At 37.1% G+C, this 14,928-nt stretch overlaps 1 protein-coding gene across 7 annotated transcripts in view; it reads right to left on the bottom strand.

Annotated features, from left to right (window-relative positions):
• The window catches only part of NF1 (neurofibromin 1), a 253,323-nt gene that overhangs the window by 204,931 nt on the left and 33,464 nt on the right, over positions 1-14,928 (bottom strand). The gene's annotated exons all lie outside the window — the stretch shown is intronic.

Raw genomic sequence — 14,928 nt, 5'->3', positions numbered from 1 at the left:
ATAGGTACCATACAACATATCTTCTCTGACTACAATGGAATGAAGCTGGAAATTAGTAAACTAAAACTTGAAAATTCACAAAACTGTGGAAATTAAACAATATGCTTTTTAAAATTCCAGTATAATTAACATTGTGTTATATTAGTTTCAGGTGTACCATACAGTGATTCAACAATTCTATACATTATTCAGTGCTCATCATGATAAGTGCTCTTAATCTTCACCCATTTCACCCAGCCCCCCACCTCCCCTCTGATGACCATCAGTTTGTTCTCTGTATTTAAAAGCCTGCTTTTGGTTTGTCATTTTTTTTCTTTGTTCATTTGTTTTGTTTTTTAAATTCCACACATGAGTGAAATCATATGGTATTTGTCTTTCTCTGACCAACTTATTTCACTCAACATTATACCTTCCAGCTCCATCCATGTTGTTGCAAATTGCAAGACTTCATTCTTTTTAATCGCTGAGTATATCCATAGGGGGTGTGTGTGTGTGCGCGCGTGCGTAGCACTTCTTTATCCATTCATCTATCAATGGACATTTAGGTTAGTTCCATATCTTGACTAGTATAAATAATGCTGCAATAAACACAAGGTACATATACCTTTCCAAATTAGTGTTTGTTTTCTTTGTGTAAATATCCAGGAGTGTAATTATTGGATCACATGGTAATTCTATTTTCAACTTTTTGAGAAACTCCCAAACTGTTTTCCATAGTGGCTATACCAGTTTGCATTCCCACGAACAGTGCAGAAGGATTCCTTTCTCTCCACATCCTCACCAATACTTATTGCTTCTTGTGTTGTTGATTTTAGCCATTTTGACAGGTGTCAGATGATATCTCATTGTGGCTTTAATTTTCATTTCCCTGATGGTAAGTAATGTTGAACATCTTTTCATGTGTCTATTAGGCAACCTATAGATCTTCTTTAGAAAAATGTCTGTTCATGTCTTCTGCCCATTTTTAACTGGATTATTTTAAACAATATACTTTTAAACAACCACTGTTTCAAGAAGAAATCACAAGAGAAATCAGAAAATACCAACAAATGAAAGTACATACAATATGCCAAAACTTGTGGGATGCAGTGAAAGCAGTGCTGAGGGGTAGGTTTATAACTATAAACACTTAACATTAAAAAACAAGGAAGATTCCAAATCAACAATCTAACTTAACAACATAAAGAACTAGAAGAACAACAAGTGAAATCCAAATCTGAAGGAAAGGTAACAATATGAGAGCAGAGATAAAATAAGAATAGCAAAATGGAAAAAAATCAATGAAACCAAAAGTTGGTCTTCCAAAAACATCAACACAACTGATAAACCTTTGGCTAAATGGACTAAGAAAAAAAGGAAGACGACTCAGGTTAGCTGCACCTGGGTGGCTCAGGTGGTTGAGCATCCAACTCCTGATTTCGGCTCAGGTCATGAGCTCAGGGTTCTGAGAATAAGCCCTGTGTTTGGCTCTGCACTCAGTGGGGAGTCTGCTTCTCTCCTTCACTCACTGCCCCTCCCCCTGCTTGTGCTTTCACTCTCTCTCTAAAAATGAGTAATTAAAAAAAAATCAAATTACTAAAATCAAAAAGTGGATACATTCTATAGGATATAGTTCTACAGGAATAAAAAAAAAAGGATTTTAAACAGTGTTATGAACAACTGTATGCCAAAAAAACTGAATAAACTTAAATGAAATGGATAAATTCCTAGAAACACAAAACCTACCAAGGCTAAATCACAAAGAAATAGAAAATCTGAATAGACTTGGAGGCAAGCTGAATCAGTAACCAAAAATCTCTCAACGAAGACCTGAACCTAATCACTTCACCAGTGAATTCTACTAAACATTTAATGAAGAACTGATCCTAATCCCTAAACTTTTCAAAAAAAAAAAAAACCTGAAGAGAAGAAAATGCTTCCTAACTTATTTCTGAGGCCGGCATAACCGTGACACCAAAGCCAAAGATAGGAGAATATTACACACTGATTATTATAAATAGTGATGCAAAAATCCGCAATAAAATGTACCAAAATTCTGCAATATAGTAAAAAATCATACACCAAGACTAAATGGTATTTATTCTTAAAATGCAAGAATGGGTCAACATATGAAAAACCAATGAAATGTGCTACATCAAGAAAATGAAGGGAAAACACCACAGGTTTATCTCAACTGATGCAGAAAAAGCATATGACAAAATCCAAACACCATCTTATGATAAAAACACTCAACAAAGAAAAGGAATAGAAGGAAGCTACCTCAGCATAGTAAAATCCATATATGAAAAACCCACAGCAGACATCATACTCAATGGGGAAAGACTGAAAGCTTTTTTCCTCCTATAACAGGAACAAGGCAGGATGCCGATTTTCACTACTTGTATTTAACACAGTACTCAAAGTTCCAGCCAGAGCAATAGGCAAGAAAAAAATAAAAGGCATTCATATTGTAAAGTAAAATTATCTGTTCTAAGACAACATGATCTTATATGTAGAAAACTCTAAAGATTCCACCAAAAAACAGCTGTGAGAACTGATAAAGGAAATCATCATAGTAGCAGGATAAAAAAAGCCAACACACAAAAATCAGTTGCATTTTATTTGTTTTTAGGTTTTTTAAAAGATTTTACTTATTTGAGAGAGAGAGAGAATGAGAGAGGGAGCATGAGAGGGAAGAAGTCAGAGGGAGAAGAAGACTCCCTAATGAGCAGGGAGCCCAATGCACGACTGATCCCGGGACTCCAGGATTATGACCGGAGCCTAAGGCAGTTGCTTAACCAACTGAAACACCTAGGCATCCTCAGTTGCATTTTAGACACTAATAATGAACAATCTAAAAAGGAATGTAGGAAAACAATTCCACTTATAATAGCATCAGAAAGAATAAAACATTTAAAAATAAATTTAACCAAGGACATGAAACTTATATACTGAAAACTACAAAACACTGCTCAAAGAAACAAAAGACAATATAAATAAACAGAAATATATCCTATGTTCATGGATTAGAAGACTTAATATTCTTAAAATGTCAATACTGCTCCACAGTGACCTACGGATTCAATGCAGTCCCTATCAAAATCCCAATGGCATATTTGGAGAAATAAAAGAACCCACCCTAAATTCATATGGAATCTCAAAAGGCCATGACTAACTGAAACAACCTTGAAAAAGATGAACAAAGTTGAAGATACACACTTCCTGATTTGAAAACCTACTACAAAGTTACAGTAATCAAAACATTGTGGGACTGGCATTAAGACAGATATACAGACCAATGGAATTGGTCTATTCTATTCCTTTGGTCTGTATGTCTGTCTTAATGCCCTCACATACATGGTCAAATAATTTTTGACAAGGGTGCCAAGACCATTCAACGTGGAAAGTACAGTCTTTTTAAATTTTACTTTATTTATTTATTTGAGAGAGAGAGAGAGCGCGCGCATGAGAGATCACAAGCAGAAGAGAGGGGCAAAGGGAGAAGCAGATTACCCGTGAAGCAGGAAGCCAGCCAGACATGGGGCATGATCCCAGGACCCAAACCATGACCCAAGCCAAAGGCAGAAGCCCAACCAACTAAGTCACCTAGGTGCCCCAAGGACAGTCTTTTCAAACAAATGGACACTGGGAAAAATGGGTAACCACATGCAAAGGAATGAAATTGGACCCTTACCTAACACCATACAAAAACTACCTCAAAATCGATCAAGGAAGACGGAAGATGGAAGACCTAAAGCAATAAAACCCTTCGAAGAGGAGCACCTGGGTGGCTCATTCATTGAGCATCTGACTCTTGATCTCAGCTCAGGTCTTGATCCCAGGGTCATGAGTTCAGGCCCTGCATTGGGCTCCGCACTAGGTGTCGAGCCTACTTAAAAAAAAAAAAAATCCTTCAAAGAGAACACAGGGCAAAAACTTCATCACATTGCATTTGCTAATGATTTATCGGATATGATACCACAGATACAGGTAACAAAAGAAAAAATAAACAAACTGGACTGCAAGAAAATTTTAAAATTTTGTGCATCAGGAGACACTATCCACAGAGTAAAAAGGCAACCCACAGAATGGGAAAAAAATATTTGCAAATCCTATATCTGGTAAGAGATTAAGATCTAGAATATATAGAGAACTCCTAAAACTAAGTAACAACAACAACAAAAAAAAAAATTCAAAAATGGGCATAGAACTTGAATAGTCATTCCAAAGATGATGTATATTAATGGCTAATAAACACATGAAAAGATGCTCAACATCACTAAACATTAAGGAAATGCAAATCAAAAATACAATGAGATACACCAACACACAACCATTTGTATGATTATTATAAAAAAAAAAAACAACAGAAAAACAAGAAGTGTTGGTAAGGATGTAGAGAAATGGACCCCTGTGCACTATTGGTGAGAATGTAAAAATAGGGGGGAGCACTGACTGGGTGGCTCAGTCGTTAAGCATCTGCCTTTGGCTCAGGTCATGATCTCAGGGTCCTGGGATGGAGCCCCACATCGGGCTCCCTGCTCAGCGGGGAGTCTGCTTCTCTCTCTCTCCTCTTCCTACTCTTACATGCATGTGCTCTTTCTCTGTCTCTCTCTCTCTAACACAAACTATTTTTTTAAAAAGAATGTAAAAATGGGAAAGCCAACACTATAGAAGTACCTCTGAAACATTTAGAACAGAATCACCACATGATCCAGCTATTCCACTTCTGGAACCTAACCAGTTGACTCTGAGGTAATCATATATATACAAAAATATATATATACAAATATATATATAAAAAAATTGAAAGCAGGGTTCAAAGGCATATTTGTACAACCACATTCACAGCAGCACTGATAATAACTAAAACATGGAAGCACCCCAGTGCCCATTAACAGATAAATGGATAAGAAAAATGTGGTATATACCTATGGTGGAATAAGGGGGTAAGATTATTCTTAAGGGGGGAGATTATTCTGCAATATGCCATAACATGGATATAGCTTGAAGACATTATGTTGAGTTAAATAAGCCAGTCACAAAAAGACAAACACTATATAATGCCACTTACATGAATTACTTAGGGTACTCAAAATCAAAAGAATGCATAATGATGGTTGCCAGAAGTAAAGAAGGTGGAGAATGAGAAATTATTTTTTAACATGTACAGAGTTTCAGTTTTACAAGACAAAGAGTTATGGGGATGGATGGAGTAATGATTGCACAGCAATGTTAATGTATTTAATACCACTGAACATATACTTAAAAATGGTTAAAATGATAGGGGTGCCTGGGTGGCTGAGTTGATTAAGCATCTGCCTTCAGCTCAGGTCTGATCCCAGGGTCCCGAGATCTAGTTCCGCGTCAGGCACCCTGCTCAGCGGGAAACCTGCTCATGTGTTCTCTTTCTCGCTCTCTCTCTCAAATAAATAAATAAAATTCTTAAAAAATAGAAAAATTTTTCAAAATGGCTATGATAAACTTTATATTATGTATATTTTACCACAATAAAAACAACCTGAGTGCACTCTTAAAAGGGTGGATGTTACTGTACACATTAATTTCTTAAAATCTGAGATCAAAGGATTCTGACAAAGCACTTAATATTTACCATGTGCCAGAGAGCAATGTAGGTGTTGAACATAAAGATGAATAAATGTAACCTCCAGGTACCACTAACTCTGAAAATCTCTAATCTAATCTCACTTCTCTTCTCCCTGAATAAAGGTAGCTCCTCTTGGTCAATCTTACATATTCACTGACTATCCTGCTGATGACAAACGACTCTGATGAGTGCTGATGGCTAAAACAGCCCCAGACTATAAACACCCTGTAGAACTCTCCCCTTTGACAGAGAAGGACTTTCAAATATAATGCAATCTCCCTCTCATCGTTGTTATACTTTACGGCAAAAGATACTATGCAGATGCAATCAGGATACCTAACCAGCTGACTCTGAGGTAATCAAAAGGCAGATTATCCCGGATGAGCCTGCCCTAACCAGGTGAGCGTAAGAGTCCTAAAGCAGCAAAAATGCTTTTTGTTGTTCTTGAAGAAGCAAACTACCATGCTGTGGGTGAAATGGCCACATGGCAAGGAACAGAAAGCAGCCTCTAGGAGCTGAGGGCCTCAGTCTCCCAACTATAAGGACCTAAATTTCCACTAACAACCAGTGCACTTGGAAGAAGACCCCAAGCCTCAGGTGAGATTGCAGCCCTGACCAACATTTTCATTTCAGCTTGATGAGAACTGAGCAGAGAACTCAGCTAACCAATACCCAGATTCCTGACCCACAGAAACTGTGAGATAATAATCTTGTTTTGTTTTAAGCCAATATGCTTGTAGTTAGTCTATTACATGAAATAGAAAACTAACACAAGTACCAAATCTAAATGTGTTTTTTTTCAAATGCCTATTTGGCATCTCCATACAGGTATCTTGTAGGCACTTCAAACTCAGTGTTTCTAATATTTAATTTATAATCTTCCTATCATGTTTCCTATCTTTTTTTTTTTAAGACTTTATTTATTTGACAGAGAACACAAGTAGGCACAGAGGCAGGCAGAGAGAGAGAGAGAAGCAGGCTCTGCACTGAGCAGAGAGCCTGATGTGGGGCTCGATCCCAGGGTCCTGGGATCATGACCTGGGCCGAAGGCAGAGGCTTTAACCCGCTGAGCCACCCAGGCACCCCAAATGTTTCCTATCTTAAAAACAGCACCAAAATATACCCAGTTTCTCATATCTAAGATCTGACAGTCATCTTTGATACCTCCTTTATTCTCTTCCTTTCATCCTCCTTTAGTCAGATTGATAAAAATGAAAATAACTAGGCATGCACAACTCAGTTCTACCCTTCCTTACCTGGGAATAGGCATGCCACAGAGTACAAGAATTTTCGTCTGTGTCAGTCAACATGCCAAGAGCTGATCAGGAACCTAGCCCTGCAGAAGGGAGTGACCAACACTGACTGGGTGAGTAGGTCTACCCAACTCTGAAACTTAGATTTAGTTACTAAGCCCATTTGGGTCTCCAACTTCAAAATGATCAGGAAATATATATATATATATATATATATTTCTATATATATATTTCTATATATTTATAAATATATAAATCATTAATAAAATATTTCATACATGTAAAATAAATCAACATAGACATACATATGTACTGTTATGTTTGTGTTCATTCTATCAATATATTTTTATATGTCTATAAATTTATTTATGAATATTTCTATTTACATTTTAATATTTATATTTTCATATATATTTTGCCTCCATCTTTATCGTTTTATTTTCAACTTGTTCAGAAACACATGGTAGGGCTCCAGAAAATACATTCAGGGCCCCAAACTCCCAAAAACAGCACTAAAATCTATGTAGAAGAAAAATTAGGGGGAAGTAAAGGACCAAGATTTTAACAGATAACGGGGTCAGGGAAAGTTCTCTGGCAATGTGACACTGAGCAGAGACCTAAATAAAGGAAGAATGGGAAGACCCATGCAAAGATCTGAAGAAGAGCATTCAAAGCAGTAGTGGCAGGTAAAATGGATCTGACATTGGAATAGACATGAAAAGTTCAAAGCCTAGCAAAGAGTCTATTGTGGCTAAACCAAAGAAAATAAAAGATGAAAATGTAGGGGATGAGGTCAAAGAGAGAAGCAGGAGGGGCTCAGATCATGGAAAGCCTTATGGGCCATTTTAAGAGCTCTGAATCTGAGTTCGATAATGTGGCATATTATATTTTCCAAATATGGTCACAGTACCTCTCATCCCAAATGCAACAGGACTTTGTCACTCCCACACCAAGAAGTGGAATCTATTTTTCCATTTCCTTGCATCTAGGCAGGTCTCATAATGGTTCTGACCAATAAAATATGGCAGAAAGGACACTGTGCCAGTTCCAGGCACAGCCCTTAATTGGTCTGACCATTTTTCTTCCCTCCTCCTGGAAGGCAGCTGCCATGTAAAAAGTAGTTACTTGGAGACCACCATGCTGTGAGAAGCACAAGCCACATGGAGAGATTCTGAAGAATGAGATGCCATGTGGAGAGAGAAGCCAAGAAGCCCTGGGGTGCCAGCCATGTGACTGAAGAGGTCATACTGGAAAGGATGCTCCGGCTCCAGCCACCCCAGCCAACGCCATGTGGAAAAGAGCTGAACCTGTCACAGATTCCTGACTAGCAAAAGTGTGAGCGAAAATAAACAGACTGTTTTAAGCAACAAAGCTCTGGTATAGCTTGTTATGCAGTAATAGATAACAAAAAGAGAGGGGAAGAAGATACTGAAGGGATGTAAACAAGGGAGTAACATAATCTGATTCATGGTTTTTTGTTTTTTTTTTTTTTTTAAAAAGAGCTTTCTTGTGCTGTATGTTAGAAGACAATGTAGGCAAGAGAAGATGATAGTTTAAATTAGGCTAGTAAGGTAGAGGAGAAATAGTGAGCTGATATTATAACAGATTTGGAAGATGGGGATGCTTATTTAAAATGGCAAGCTTAGTAGCTCAGTTGGTTAAGCATCTGCCTTCAGCTCAGGTCATGATCCAAGGGTCCTGGAATCGAGCCCCACATAAGGCTCCCTGCTCATCGGAGAGTCTGTTTATCCCTCTTTCTCTCTCCCTCTGCCTCTCCCCCTGCTCGTGCTCTCTATCTCCCATAAATAAATAAAATCTTTAAAAATAAATAAGATAAAATGACAAGCTTCTTCTGAAGTTCATCTGAAGGAATAAATTTGTGAGACACCAAAGAAAGTTTTGAGAAATAAGAACGAGAGGCACTTGGGTGGCTCAGTCATTAAGAGTCTGCCTTTGGCTCAGATCATGATCCCAGAGTCCTGGGCTGGAGCCCCAGGTTAAGCTCCCCACTCAGTGGGGAGTCTGCTTCTCCCTCTCCCACTCACCCTGCTGGTATTCCCTTTCTCGCTGTGTCTCTCTCTGTCAAATAAATAAATAAAATCTTTAAAAAAGAATAAACTCACTGTAACGAAAAAAAAGCACATACTGGGGCGCCTGGGTGGCTCAGTGGGTTAAAGCCTCTGCCTTTGGCTCAGGTCATGATCCCAGGGTCCTGGGATCAAGCCCCGCATCGGGCTCTCTGCTCAGCAGGAAGCCTGCTTCCCCTTCTCTCTGCCTGCCTCTCTGCCTACTTGTGATTTCCCTCTCTGTCAAATAAATAAATAAAATCTTCAAAAAAAGAAAAAAAGAAAGAAACTTTTAAAAAAAAAGCACATACTAATTATAGTCATAGAACAGATACTAGAATAACTAGAATGTACATAGGAATTTAATATGATAAAGATAATACTTCAAATCAGTATTAAAGAATGAGTTCATCAGTAAATCATTACCAACTCAAGGACTCATCTGAAAAAAAAATAACTCATACCAAATTTTAAAGTACATTGGGGCACCTTAGATGGCTCAGTCAGCTGAGTGTCTGACTCTGTTTTGGCTCAGGTCATTATCTCAGGGTCCTGGGATCAAGTTCAGCACTGGGTTTCGTGCTCATTGGGAAGTCTGCTTAAGATCCTCTCTCTCTCTACCCCTCCCCTTGCTCGTGCTCTCTCAAATAAGTAAATAAATAAATCTTTTAAATAAATGAAAGTATGTAAATGTACACATATGATTAAGAACCTCTGGTAAAGAAAAGAAAGTCACAAAACTATTAGGAAAAATACTGAAGATAATTGTACAATACTGGGGAAATTTTTCTAAGCAAGGCAAAATCCAAAAAATACTAATATATTTGCCTACATAAAAATGTTTAAATGCTGCATTAAAAAGAAATGACAAAGAAAAACACAAGTAACAAACAGAAAGTAAAAGAATGTGCAACAACTAGGGCCCAAAAAGTTTACATAACTAATGTAAAGCGTTATCATATATACTAATAAGACTACTCCATGGAGAAACTGTCAAAGAAACAGGAAGTAATTTACAGAAGATGAGTGATCGATAAATATATGAAAATATGTTTTCATTAATAATTTTAAAAGTATAAAAGAAAATCAGACCATTTGGGGACTCTACATTTTTCCAAAATAACACCAAGTACTATTAGAACACATAATAAGAAAATGACTATGCATGGGGTAGGTATTTAAATAAAAACAAAAACAAAAATTTGAACACAGTAATAAAAAAAAATAAATTACACTTCAGAGGTAAGAATGAGAGGATTTTTTTCCTTTTATTTTACTTTTATTAGTTTCTCTTATTTTCAATTGGCACATATTACTTTCCCAAATGGGAAAAAGTAAGTTAAAACTATTTTTTAAACACTTCATGCTACCTTAAATAAATCTTTCGATAGATATTATGGCAGAAATTTAAAGGGTCTAAACTACATGAAAAAGAATCACCTTTTAATAATGATCCATATTAACAAACTGTTAGCAAGTTAAGATACAAGATTTCAACAAATAAGATTGAGAAAGAAAAAGGCATAACATTAAGCAAAGCACTGTGAACAATGGATAATTTGTTTCTAGCAGCACTCAGAAAAATTCTTCAAAAGGTCACCGGCTAGAATTTTTGCCTCTGTGTACATTTAAACCAGTTTCTAAAAGGCCCCTCACATCATGATGGGGTAAGGATGACGTTAAGATTCACTTAATATAAGTTTTCCAAAATAAGTCAATCAGAGAAAGAAATTATCATCTGATCTCACTGATATGAGGAATTTGAGAAACAAAACAGAGGATCATAGGGGAAGAAAGGGGAAAAATGAAACAAGATGTAACTAGAGAGGGAGACAAACCATAAGAGACTCTTAATCTCAGGAAACAAACTGAGAGTTGCTGGAGGAGAGGGGGTTGGGAGGATTGGGATGCTGGGGGATGGACTGTGGAAAGGGGTTGTGTGCTATGTGCTATGTGCTATGGTGAGTGCTGTGAATTGTGTAAGACTGATGAATCACAGACCTGTACCCCTGAAACAAATAATACATTATACATTAATTTTAAAAAATCACTTAATACAAGTTTTCACCTAAATGAGAGAAAAAACACAAAGAAAAACATCACACTGTGCAAAGAATGAGAAAAAATATTAGGGAAAAAAAAGACCCATAAGATCTAGATACCAAGTAACAAACATAAATCAAAAAAACATATAAACTTTCATACTGGTTTTACTGACATATTTCCTGAAGTAACCGCCACACCACTGGTATGTAATATGACTTTATATGGCACCTAATGAACTTTAAAAATGTTAAGTATTACATTCATTTTCACAGGCTATAATTATCACATCAAACTGATGATTACAAAGATATTATACCTTTGACAAGGCTAAGTGAAAAAGGTAAGCCAACTTAAAGTTGTAAAGTAAGGTAAATGATACAGTATGTGGCTAAAATGACAGTACATGAAGGATTAAAGTTAGGGAAATACTGTGATAACATTCTGACATGTAAAAACCAAGCTCATAAAGCAGATGAATAAATAACCAACTGTTGCTACTGTTTTTAATATAGATGCTATAAAGACTGGGGGCAAGGAGATTAGCATGGATCCAAACCAGTTTTCCCGAGAAGTGAATTCCAACATCACCCTCCCCTAAACACTCCTTGCTTTTAATTTCTTCCCTTCTTACTATGCTGAACTTACAGATTACCCAAGTTTTTCCATATACAGAAGTCCCTGATTCACAAATAAAGAACCTATTTATACCAAAAGTCCCAACCACTCACAAAGCTCCAAAAGCAGATCCCCAAAGGCCCTTTCCAGTGTCTCCAGATATCAACTACCACAACAGGGGAAGATTTGTTCCTGTCAAACATAAACTTGGATCACATTGTTACCATAAAAAATGCTAGCTCTTCACCTTCTCCTCCTCTCCCTTCCCTTCAGTATAGTAATTCAGTGCAAAAGCCATCGGGAGGGGCAGAGCAAGGTAGACATCTGTGTGTTTGGGGGCAGAAGGGGACATAGGAGTCAGAGCAGAGTGAATAAGGCACTCATACGGAGGAAAGGCAGCATGAGCAGGGTGAAAAGGCTGTACGGATGCGAAAAGCAGCCCAACAAAGTGTCAGAACCAGAATAAGATAAAGAAACGACTCCATGGAGAGAGTAACCAGGCACAGGATATCTGAATCCAAGCATGGCAAGAAAGGTAGACATGTAGGAGAACAGACCACATAGGGTATCAGAGTCCAAATAGTATAAGGAGGGTGTCCATAATGAGGACAGTCCAGAACTGGATGTCAAAGTCAAGAAAGTGGGGCCCGGTAGAGGGTGTTGGACTATCCTGGACTTCTGCATGATGGGAAGGGGGATGTTCTAGCACAGAGTCAGAGCAGGGTGAGAAGGATAGAGAATGCAAGCAGCAGAGGGTAGAGAATGAGCCTGTGCAAAGCAGAAGGAAATCCACCCAGGGTCGGGGTAGTATTTCAGGGATAACAAAGGATGTCACAGAAAGCAGAATAAGGAGGGCACCTGTTGCACTCAGGAGCAAGTGGTAGTGGTGAATGACAGTGATGCAAGATCAGTTACATAAAAGGGGATTTATCAAATAAGTAAACATTAAGAATAAATGAGAGTCAGGTTTCTTTCTGTCCAAGAAGTTACAAATAAAGAAAGGGAAAAAAGTATAAAGAACCCTCTGGTGTTAAACAAAGATTAGAGGTTGTGTGAACACAATTTTCAATAAAGAGAGATACAAAAATAAATACTAGTCAAAATATTGTACACATACAGAGAGATGGATAGGAACACATAATTCCGTTCCCCAGTTCACTCCATTGAGAAAACTCAGAAACAATGACAACTCCACAGTAATGAGTACACCTAGCCATCAGATCTTGGTTTCTAAACACCACTCTTCTTTAAAAAGAACCAGGGCTCCTCAGAGAAATAACTGATTCCAGTCCTGAAACACAAGGAAAGTTCTGAGAAGCCTGGAACATTCTGTTATGCCAGAAAGAAAAGACATGCTCAAAGAATAATGAAGCTATGTCAAAAGGACACAGAGGCTAGACTGAAGGAGTTCTCACCAGCCAAATTATGGAACAACTTGAGCATGAAAACAAATAATGATAAAGCAGATTATCATCCATTGAATAAGAGAAACAATTAGTCTGTACTCACAGGAATACTTGAATAAACTGAAAGCTTGATGCAGAATGGGATACTTACATAGCCTCTAAGCACCCCCATACAATGTGTGTGTTTATAAAGGGAAAAGAGTAACCTAACAATGGAGAAGCCGGGCTCATCATCTTAATCAAGCAATCAAAATTAGCATCATTGGTAATGAAACAATCTAAATTGTGCCATCTTATAGGATATAATAAGCACACAGCATTGCATCTGAAATATTCCTATCAAATATACATAACATAAATGTAATCAGGAGGACATGTTAAACAAACCCAAACTGAGGAATCATCTACAAATCTACAAAACAGATGATACAGTCTTCAAAACTGTTAGGGTTACTGGGGCACCTGGCTGGCTCATTCTCCTGAGTATATAACTCTTGATCTTGGGATCATGAGTTCGAACCTCACACTGAGCACAGAGATTACTTTAAAAAAAAAAAAAAGAAATCAAGTGCCAGGGTTATTAAAGTCAAAGAAATACATACTGTTGCAGAATAAAAGTGACAAGAGACCTGACAAACTTAATGTGATTCTGGACTGGATCCTTTTGATATAAAGGGCATCCTTGGGACAACTTGTGAAAATTGAATGGGGGCTGAAAATGAGATGATAGCAGTAACATATCAATTTTAATTTCCTGGTTTTGATAGGTGTATTGTAGGTAATGAAAACACATTTTAATATGCAGGAAAGACAGTGAAGTATTCAGAGGTGACAAGGTATCATATCAGCAACTTTACACTCAAATGGTTCAGGAAAAACATTCTTTGTGCCTTACTGCAGCTTTTCTAAAAGTTTATGATTTCTTCAAGATTTAAAGAAATATTTAAAAATTCTGGTTGATTTCTAATTCAATCAACATTTGTTAAACAGGTTTTGTATAGAAGGTAGGAAGAAAACCTAGAACTATTTACAGCAGCAATTCTGTAAGGAGAAAAATTACCCAAGTTCTACACAAACTCACAAAGTGAAGTAAGTATCAGCATATAACCAATTCATTGGTTGGAGGTTGTTAGTGATATTTCAGCTTTCCAAAATATGATGCTACAAAATAATTTTGTTCCTAAATTCAAACAAAAGTCTCCTGGTTTTTAGTTTATGGAGAAGGTCTATCTCTGTTCTCTATCCTTAAATGCTAAAAACCAGCAATCATTTATTCTTTAATGTAACACCTAACTAATGACAACCACATATAAGTAAAATCAAATATACTTACAAATAACACTTTTATTTACCTTATTCACTTTTCCTTGAAGACTTAAAACCATGGTGGTATCACAATAAATGTAATAGTATCATACACTTTATTACAAAAGACTGAGATTTATAATCTAACAGGATCTACAATATGTAAGTATCTAACCCCATTTTCTGTTAGGTTGAAAGTACTATCTCATGAAAACCCTGAGCTCTTATTTTTTTTTTAATAAATCTGGGAAACAGAAGAAGGACAAGGAAGGGAAAGTAGATAAGGCAAGGAGAAAAGACTATCAAAAATGCCAAACTAACAAGCTCAGAAATGTGGGATATGTCAGTTTCCAACAGAAACAACATTACAAATATTAATCAAGTCCTACTTTAAATGAGAAAAAGCTGATACCACTGATGAAGTGTGGCGCAGTCAGTCTCCAAGATGGCTCCCAATGACCCATACTTCCTGATATTCACAGCTCCCCACGAGGATTGGTCATCCTAACTACTAGAATGTGGCAGAAATAATAATATGTCTCTACCAAAATTAGGTTATCAAAGAAAAGGATTTCATCCTGGACTGGCTTGTGTTCTCACTTTCTGTCTGTCTCTATCTCTCTTAATCTCATTCTCTCTCTCTCTCTCTC

This window comes from Neovison vison, chromosome 5 (genome assembly GCF_020171115.1).
Source record: "Neovison vison isolate M4711 chromosome 5, ASM_NN_V1, whole genome shotgun sequence".
NCBI classification, from domain to species: Eukaryota; Metazoa; Chordata; class Mammalia; order Carnivora; family Mustelidae; genus Neogale; species Neogale vison.
Note: the sequence above shows the minus strand (reverse complement) of the source record. Positions and strands in the feature narration are given on the sequence as shown.